Source organism: Limulus polyphemus, unplaced genomic scaffold (assembly GCF_000517525.1).
Source record: "Limulus polyphemus unplaced genomic scaffold, Limulus_polyphemus-2.1.2 Scaffold1099, whole genome shotgun sequence".
Lineage (NCBI taxonomy): Eukaryota > Metazoa > Arthropoda > Merostomata > Xiphosura > Limulidae > Limulus > Limulus polyphemus.
This window is the reverse complement of record NW_013666709.1, coordinates 25192-34731: the sequence shown is the minus strand read 5'-3', so window position 1 is coordinate 34731 and position 9540 is coordinate 25192. Positions and strand designations below refer to the sequence as shown.

The window sequence follows — 9540 nt, the reverse complement described above, 5'->3', positions numbered from 1 at the left end:
ACTTGTGTCGCTAAAGTTTCGTCGTAACGAATTTACGGAAAATTAACTAACGAACGGAGAGGTAACAATATATTACTTTGGTCAGAAATTCATATTAATAGACAGTGATTGGACAAGTGCCTAAGGATTGGAGAGTTGCTAATGTTTATCTTATTTTTAATGGGATGATAACAGTTGCACTGGAAATTATTAGTCAGTTAGTTATTCCTCTGTTGTAGGAAAATTTGAAAGTCTGAAAGAAAAAACACCTTTACAAAATCATTTAGTGGAATATGCTATCATAAAGAAACACCAACATAGATTCACTAAAAAGAAATATCACCTTACTAGCAAATTAACTTGTTTTGAGGATATTACTTGATATCTGGACAATGGAAGGAATTGGGGGTGACTTAGTGTTGTTATATTTATAAAAGAAATTTTGAGGAGGGGTCACACAGAAAATTAGCTAAAACAAAAATAATTGGTAGGGATTGGGGAAAGACTACTTAATTGATTGGCTAGATGAGAAAAAGCAGAAGGTTGTTAATGATGTCCAGTCATACTGGACCATTGTTATTAGTGCTTCAGGAGTCAGTGCTTTCGCCTTTGGCTTAACTATAACTAAGGCCATTTGCCAAATATTTGTCCAACTCACCAACTGATCTAAATAATTCTGTAATAACTTATAATCCTCAATACAGCTAAAAATACCAAAGTTTTAAATTAGCAGCTAATTTTATTACTTCATTAATTATGCTCCTGTTTATTTTATTCATGTAAATATGGAAAGGCTCAAGCACTGACTCCTAAAGCACTCCACTAGTAATAGAGTCCAGACTGACTGAATACTAGCCTTTTACATATTCTCATTCAACTACCCTTAAATTCAGTTAACAAGTTTTATATCCTCGACTTCTTTCTTCTAATAAGGATTTGAAACACTGGCCTTCTACACACAAACCTTTGATTAACTTTATGCAGTGAATTATCAAAGCACAAAGCAAGCCTAGTAAATGCTTAAATTTAGGTTTTCTTGACACTATTTTCATGCAATGTTTTTTTATTTCATTACCAAAGAATAATGTTGAGACATATAACCCATCTAGGATATCCTATTTTCTACCACTATCCTACCTTTATATGTAATGTCAGATAATATTGTCAAAAGTCACTCGTGACAAAGGTAACGTTTCTTCATGGAAACTAAATTTTCTCATCACTTGCATGCAGTAGTCACAATTAATAGTACAAGTTTTCTTTAACATACATTTTCCAAAAAAAAACCTAACAGAATTTCCTATAGCCAGTTAGTAATTTATTAATTTATTTCATCTACCTGCATTAATCATTATATTTCATCCAATATAAAAAGCCTGATATACATTACATTTAAATAACTTTTCTTCCTAATTCTTCAAAAGCAACACAAAACAGAGCTCTAATGTTTTACTGTACACCAAAATATTCAGTTATATGTACATAACAATGAAAGATTAATTTTGCATAGAAAACTGATATAAATCTAAGGAAATTAAATTCAGGTGTAAGAGCTCTCACGGAATGCCAAATTTGCAAAAAACTGTTGTACAATACTGTTCACAAGATGTTTTTAAGACTATTATTCTAGTATTTTATATTTGTAAAAAATAAACTACAATAATCAAGTATTTCAGTACTAGAGAGCATTTGCATCATACTACCATGAAAACTGGGAATGATGCTTCTTAAATACTAATTTAATTATATGGTGATATTATAATGAAACTCAAAAAATTATTGAAGTTTATTTACAAATGTGCATTTTAAAAACTTGAAATATAACTTTCAATCTGTGTTAGTTACAAATGCACAATTAAAAATCCATAAACGACTCACTTAATAACCTAGAGCAAAACACAAACAATTAATTTACTTAATAAAAAAATTATAAAACTTTCTGAAGGTTAACCCACCATTGACGGCACTGTCCATACAGACATGACATCATGTTATGTTACTCACTGTTACTGTTAGTCACCTCCAATATTTTTTCTAATAAAATTTACAATAAATTATTCGACCCTGTAATATAAAATAAACTAACGTTGGTTGACTATGTGCAAATTATAAGGGATAACTATTACTAACTTGTAACACCGCCAATAAGATTTGTACTATAGTATGGATTATACGCATAAATAAAAAAGTGCTAGAACAAGAAATACACTGACTCGGTGACTGTTTTGATTCAATTCACTAGCCTATTTTCATCACGCACAAGCTTATAATATATAAGGAAATTATAAAAAAAAAGATCTTAAAGCGGCTATTGGCTGATAAATTCATGACTATATTTTGTGCATTTGTCAAGACTTTAGTGCATGAAAAATTATACTATCAGTTTTACTGTAAGTAGCACCGCCATTTGCACGAAAGAATAACGTATCACCGACATCGCCCACATAACTTGTCTAGAACGCTAGCACCAGTCGACCCAAGCTTGTAGTATCGCCTTTAGACCATAGATGTCATGAGAAGCACTATCTTACTACTAGTTTTTACAGGTCGACATTTTACAAACACATAATTTCAAGCATTTTGCCACACCTACCTTTACTTCTTAATACAGCTTGCGTTAAGATGCTTCCAAGAAATAATCGGCAAAATTTTATCACGATTATATACCGTTTACTTGAAAAAATTGCTTTGAATCAACCAGATACGGCATTTAACGTCGATTTTTCATATCCAAAATGGCGTCTGGATCAATTTCCCGCGCAAAATAGCGTTTCAAATGAGGAAAACTACGACACTAAAGGCGCATAACAAAATAGTTCTAATTTAATACAATATATTTGTTCCCATTATCAATGTTCAGAAGTAATGGAAGTTTATATAGGGAATTAGTTGTAATTTTGCATACAACTGTTACAAAAAACAATAAATTGTTTTATTGTTAACGTAGAAAAGTTTGATGACGCCTTCGATGCATTTATAAACGTCAACAAACCCTAGTGTGACGTATAGGCTCGCAAGCCATAGACAATCGTCACATACATGTAACAACCAATACTAGAGTAGACGTGACAATTTCATAAGAACGGGGTTACGTTTCTAAGTTAACGTTAAATATGGATATTTTAAGTGTGACTTTGGATTTTAGATATAGCCATGGGTAATGTTATTGTGTTTGGGTTACTTGATATTTTGAAATCAATATTTTTTGTAGTCAGTTGTGTTAATTATTAATGCGTGACTAAAGTTGTGATTACCATCTCTGGATGCTGAAGTTTTAACATGAACATTTGTGAGTATACGTATGCATAAATTTTGGTGCCTCATGAACAATTACGTTCAATCAAAAATAAGTTTTACGAGTAAAGTACAAGACCACGTGATTCAAATGGAAATCCCATCTGTATGACCATGGGATGTTAACGTTAGGCATAAAAATTGGTATAAGATTTTAATTTTCATAAATAATAGTAAACATTTAAACAACGCGTGCTATGTTAATTACCAATCAGTGCATACGCAATTGTTTGGAAAGAACTTACGAACATGGAAGGATCGCTAATCTGCCCATCAATGATCAAACGCTGATCCTTCTGACTTAATCAAGTTAATGTTTTATCTAGTTCCATAACTTCTGTTAATAGGAGCCCAAGTATGCATGCCCGCTTTTATAGCTCGGTTTGAACCTCGTATTTGTCTCATTTTGTGTAAATCTGTCAATAATATTGCTACAATATGGAACCACAACTGAAGACTTTTTTTAAGACATGCGCTACAGTAGCCTGAGTAGGTTAGGTGATGTTGAGAGGAAATTTTCAAAAGTCAAAGAAGCTTAATGACCTTAAGTTAACTTGTTGGATTTTAATCAAGGCGAATATTTGTAACCTTGGTAATTTAAATGATGTTCTGTTATGTGTTTATATAATTTATACCTGTAAACTGAATGCCCTGGTGTGTTGTTTGTAGGATTGGATGTTTGGAAAGGTTATTTACAAACTTGCTGAATTAAATAAATACGTAAGTTACCTCAGTGAACTTTATTTGAAGTTTATACCTATAAAGCTTCATATGTTTGGGAGGTTGACTGATGAGCAATTTGAATAATACAACTATGTAAGGTTGGATGTCATGGAAATTGGTTTCTGTCTCATATGAACCAGATGTTCTTCGTGTGTTTGTAAAGTTTGTTATTTGTGGTGATGATTGTGACCAGACCCTTAAGAACTGAATGTCCTTACATTTTATGAATTATATATGAGAAAAAATTATTGGTAGCTTTTGTAAAATACCTCCATTTTACTTGGTTGGAAGACATTTGTTTTGAGCTAGATGTATGGGATAATGTTTGTAGATGACTGGAATAACTTTGTCACCTAGATGAATCTTATTTTTCAGGACTGGATGCTTGGGAAAGTATTAGTAATCTTGATTTGATAACTGTAATTGGGTCATGTGGTTTGACATATTTTTGAATGATAGGAAGCCATTGAGTAAATGAAATACCTTATTTCTTCTATCTAATAAGGTTGAATTTTTTGGGAAGGTTTTTCTTGGCATTTAAAAAATTAATGATCTTGTGTTTGTAAAGTTAGATGTTTGGGAAAGTAATTAGTTATCTTTGTTAACTAAATTACCTTTCATTTGGTGGAAGGACTTTATTTACATAATGTTGGATGTTTAAGAAAGTATCTGGTGGTCGTGATGAACTGAAAAACTTGATTGGGCATTGTTTGTGGGCTTGAATGTTTGGGAGGTGATTTATGACCTTGATAAAACCCATGTATGTAGGTTGGGTGATTAAAATTATTGGTAACACTTAGGATTTGAATTACTTCACGTTTCTAAAGTTAAGTATTGAAGCGATTCATATAGTTTTGTGAATTATATGACTTTATGTTTGTCGATTTGAATGTCTGGAAATATGATTGGAAACTTATGGTGAATTGAATTACTTTATCTCGTAAGGATGGATCTTTAGGTTATAATGTAAGATGTTCTGGATACCCTTATGAATAACTTGATTGGTGGTCTTGGTAAACCAGATGTTTTTATATCACTATTTGGAGATGTATGTGGATGGTGGGTTACATTATTTGCATTGGTCAATTGTAAAAGAGGCTAAATATAAATAACTTTCATAATCATCTGATAAAACCATGCTGCTCTTGATTGTAATCCTTGTGTATGTCAGTTTGGATGATTTTTTAGTTTGTAATAAGATATAAAAAAAACAGTTATAGTGAAAAAAGATAAGACTTGGTGACAGATTTTTACAGTTATCCAATAATAAGAGAAACCTTTTAATTTTTAATGTTTTTTTGTAGTTAAAGAAGTTATTGTTGATTTGACTATAAGTTTTAGGTAAGTCACATTTCGAAATACCTCAAGAATTTGCATATTACAGTGTTTTTGTATCCTCTGACTTAATAAACCTTTTAATTTCAATTATTGTTAGAACTGCCCATGATTTAAATTAATGCTTTCCTTCACTTTGCATGAATTATACTTTTTCGTTAATTGTATAAAGAAGTTATTGTTTGTCAGGTAATATATTCTGCTGTAAACAATAGAGGGATTATAATAGATAGTGGATACCAGTATCCCTGTTTTAGAACAAACAGCATCTTTCATTGTTAAGTAACTATTGGTCAGCTTCAGCATTTCAGTAAGAAGTACAAGAACCTTGGATATGTCATGGTGACAGAAGATTTGCGTACAATAGGATTCATGAATTAATAAACAGGTACTGTGTTTCAGTAGAAAAGGTTAAAGATAGAAAATATATAATAGATTATAGGAAATATTTAATGATTACTAGGATATAATAAACAACTACTGGTATAAAATGTGTAATAGTAGGTAAAATATAATAGGTGGCTGCTTCCTGTCAGTAGGAAGCTTAAGAAAGTGAATGTACTTTAGGGTACAAGCACTGGTATTAGCTGTATATCAAAAAAGAGGTAGGTAAAGATAGTACTGAAACATTTCAGGGGCACCTGGATCCATTGAAAAGTGTGATAATTTGGAGCAGTCTCCCCATATAAAAATATTACAATATTTCACAGTAATGGCAAAATCTACTTTGTTCCATCATGCTTAAGTTGAACTACAAGATCCTCACTTCTTAAGTCAGCCCTTATCCAGGATTCTTTCTTTGCACCAATAACTGAGGGCATGAAATCCTGATACTTTAAGGACCATCATAGCTGTCCATAATTTTAAAGAGTTAGACTAAAACAAGAGCAGCTAGTCAACACTAACTTTGTAAGACCATATAGTTGGATTTGAATTGACTTATATAATGTACCCATGGCACCAGAGTGTGGAGCAAGATTTTTCTTATTGGCAGTAATAGGTTGCAAACATGTACCCTCAGATGCACATTGTGGCAAACTATCTACTGGGCTGCACTGTGTCTCAAGTAAATTTTGAATGAATGGATACCTATGTAAAAGGTACTTTTAAGGAACAATTCTGTGTGTGGAATTTTCACTTAAAAGCATATATGATAGACATTAAAGACTATGTGTTCTGTTAACTTTTGATTTTTATGTCATGTTTGAGATTAAGTATAAAGCTATCTATACTGTTTCCACAGCAAAATACAAATTGTGAATTTTAGCATTATAAGTCCTTGAGCGTACTATTGAGTCAGCAAGGAGCTTCAAACATTTGGTGCTATAAAAAAAATGCTTCTTATGTCTATTACATCTTAGACAGCTATGTGTAACAATACATCAAGAAAAGTGAAACTGCTTGATAAAAGGAATATTAATCAAATTATATATATATATATAGGAGAGAAATACTGTCCATATATGAATATTCTATTTACTTGAACTTTTAGATAATATTTTCTCTCCATTATAAAGGAATTCATTCTTTCCAAATTAATGAAACTTTGCAGAATTGTATTTCTTTACTTAAATATGCCAAAAAAGAAAGGAAATGCTACAATACCTATCTTTAATTTTGTTGTTTGTGTGTTTAAACACGTGAAAGCACAATATGATGCTATTTTATTTAGACAACACTGTTTTGTCTGCCTTGAAATGTATAACAGTTGAATATTTTGAATATGCAAATCAGAAAATCACAGGAAACAGCACGTATCAGAACTGCATTTTGACATTCTTTGAAGAGGTTGCTGCTTATGTAGGTAAGGGTATGGATTTTGGTGTATCTGGATTTTCAGAAAGCATTTGATAAGATGCAAAACAACAAGTTTGTTAAAAAACTGTAGGTGTGGGAGAATAGGTGGCTCAACTGGATAGAAAAGTAGCTAGATCTAAAAAAGCAGAAAGTTGTTATAAATGGAGTACAGTCAAACTGGCTCAATTAATTGCTTAAATTTTAAAATGAATTAAGGTCTTGGGTGTTACTAGCTGTGATGAGAATGTTGTTACTTTACAAAAGAATTTAGGTTATTTGGTGAATTGGGCAAAAAAAAATGGCATTTAATTATAATAAGTCCAAGGTAATGCATGTTGGTTATCATAATTTAGTTATTAACATAATGTTGATGGGAATAATCTTAATTTTCTTAGAAGAAAAGGATCTTGGTCTTTTGTTTGATAAGTCTCTCAAGTTATCCAATTTGCTGCTAGTGGTAGGCCAAATAAGAATTTATGTTGTATTTATGTAAAATTGAATACATTTGCTATAATTTCATTATGCTGGTTACTGATTAGGCCTCAATTGGAGTACTGTGTTTGGTTTTGGTCTCCTTACTTGAAGAATAGCATTGAACTATTAGAAAGTGTTCAAAGGATGGCAACTAGGATAGTACTTGGGGTGGAAAAGGTGTGCAGGTTAAGATATCTGAAATTGTTTTCTTTTGAAAAAAAAAAGCTTAGTTTAGTGCATGGGACACTTGATGGACTAGCAGGCCCATTGCTGACCTTAAACATTGTTATGCTAAAATATACATACACTCAGATTGGAGATTTAGAATTTCCCTTATACTTAATGGCATTGGAAAATGAATGAATATGTATCAATTTGGGGCACAAGAAACATCTAGAAAAAGACCTGCAACAAGTCTTACTCTATCCATAATAATCAAGTTGTGGAGCTTATAGTAGGAGCAAATTCTTGAACACAAAGGTCAGTGGCAACAGTATACAATATGATAGATAAATATTTCCCTCTGGAAAAGCACACAAGTTGCTTTCATGACATATCAGTTCAACTATAACATATCACAAGCAGCTGGAAAATGAAATTGGTGTTCATGCTATTCCAGGAAGAAATACTGGTAAAGCTGCCACATGCATTCCTTATGGGTTTCTGTTCATCAGACTGTTGAAAAGAGCATTGGGAAACCATCGTAAACACACCTTTTCTTATTGGAGCATTATGGGTTTCAGATAAGAATAGTGTTTATTGTTACTTCAACTATACATTTTCTGTTGTACGCTGCTGCCAATGAGATATTTCATTCATTTCAAAAACTCATCAGGCTTGATGGGTTATGACAAACAAAGCTTTATAGAGACATGATAATTATCAATCGTACTGTGATGTAATATCACACAAACTGCTGATCAGAAGATCATGCTACGCAACATAAGATGCAATGTCTTATAAATTACTGATAGAAATAGTGAACGACCTGATGAGATCTGGTGTTGAGTGAAAGGCATCATCGGGAGCGGCGTAAGGCAAGCATAATGTGCAGTTTAATATTATTAAGGGCCTGACCTAGTGGTTAGCGAACTCGGAATATCAATCTGAGGGTTCTTGATTCGCGATCTATTGCCGCAAAAACGCGCTCCACACTTTGGGATCGTGTTTGCACTATAAGAGTGTTAATGACAAATCCCTCTATTTGGTCAGACAAGAGTTGACGGTGAGTTCTGTTCACTAACTGCCTTCCATTTTGTTTTTCTGTTCAAAATCAGACCCAGCTATGCGTAGACAGCCCTTTTTATAGCTTTGCGCGAAAATTCGGGAAGTAGAAAGAGAAAAAAAAGCGATCATATGCTCTTCTTACTGGGAATATAGCCAGTAAATAAAGATGTGATAAAAATCATTACTAATCTTTTATGATATAATATCACATAAACTTGTTGTTCTTGTTTTTTTAGTGCAAAAGTATGCAATGGGCACTGTGAGGAATCGAACCCTGGATTTAAGCGTTGTAAGTCCTGGGGCACAAACTGCCAATCAAAAATTTATGCTTCACCAGCGTAAGTGTTATTAACATAAGATACAAAGTCTCAGGCAAATTTTGTCAACATTGATATAACAACCAGCTCGTAGTACGTTACTGTAATAAACCTGGCCCCTGGTGTCTCAGCGATAATATTGTTGATTTATAACGCTAAATATCGGGGTTCATTCTTTGCTGTGCGCACAACACAGATTGCCTACTGTGCGGCTTTGTGCTTGGCACTTAACAGGAAACAAATGTTTTGTTCTTTTTCGCTACTACGGTTTGATTAAGGTATTGCTACTATATATATATATATATATATATATATATATATATATACAACACACTAACTAACTATTTGTTGTTCTACTAACTATAGCGCGACATAGTAGTGTCTTCCTTACCTA

The 9540-nt window shown here is 32.5% G+C and overlaps 1 protein-coding gene across 2 annotated transcripts in view; it reads right to left on the bottom strand.

Annotated features, from left to right (window-relative positions):
• Nucleotides 1-2709, bottom strand: part of LOC106462126 (double-strand-break repair protein rad21 homolog) — a 37177-nt gene extending 34468 nt beyond the window's left edge. The window contains exon 1 of one of the 2 annotated variants that reach the window (XM_013922016.2): nt 2573-2709. The gene's annotated coding sequence lies outside the window, so the exon portion shown is untranslated. Of the gene's footprint in view, nt 1-1934; nt 2425-2572 lie in introns of those variants that run through there. The other variant, XM_013922015.2, reaches the window with a different exon arrangement.
• Between the last annotated feature and the right edge of the window lie 6831 nt (nt 2710-9540).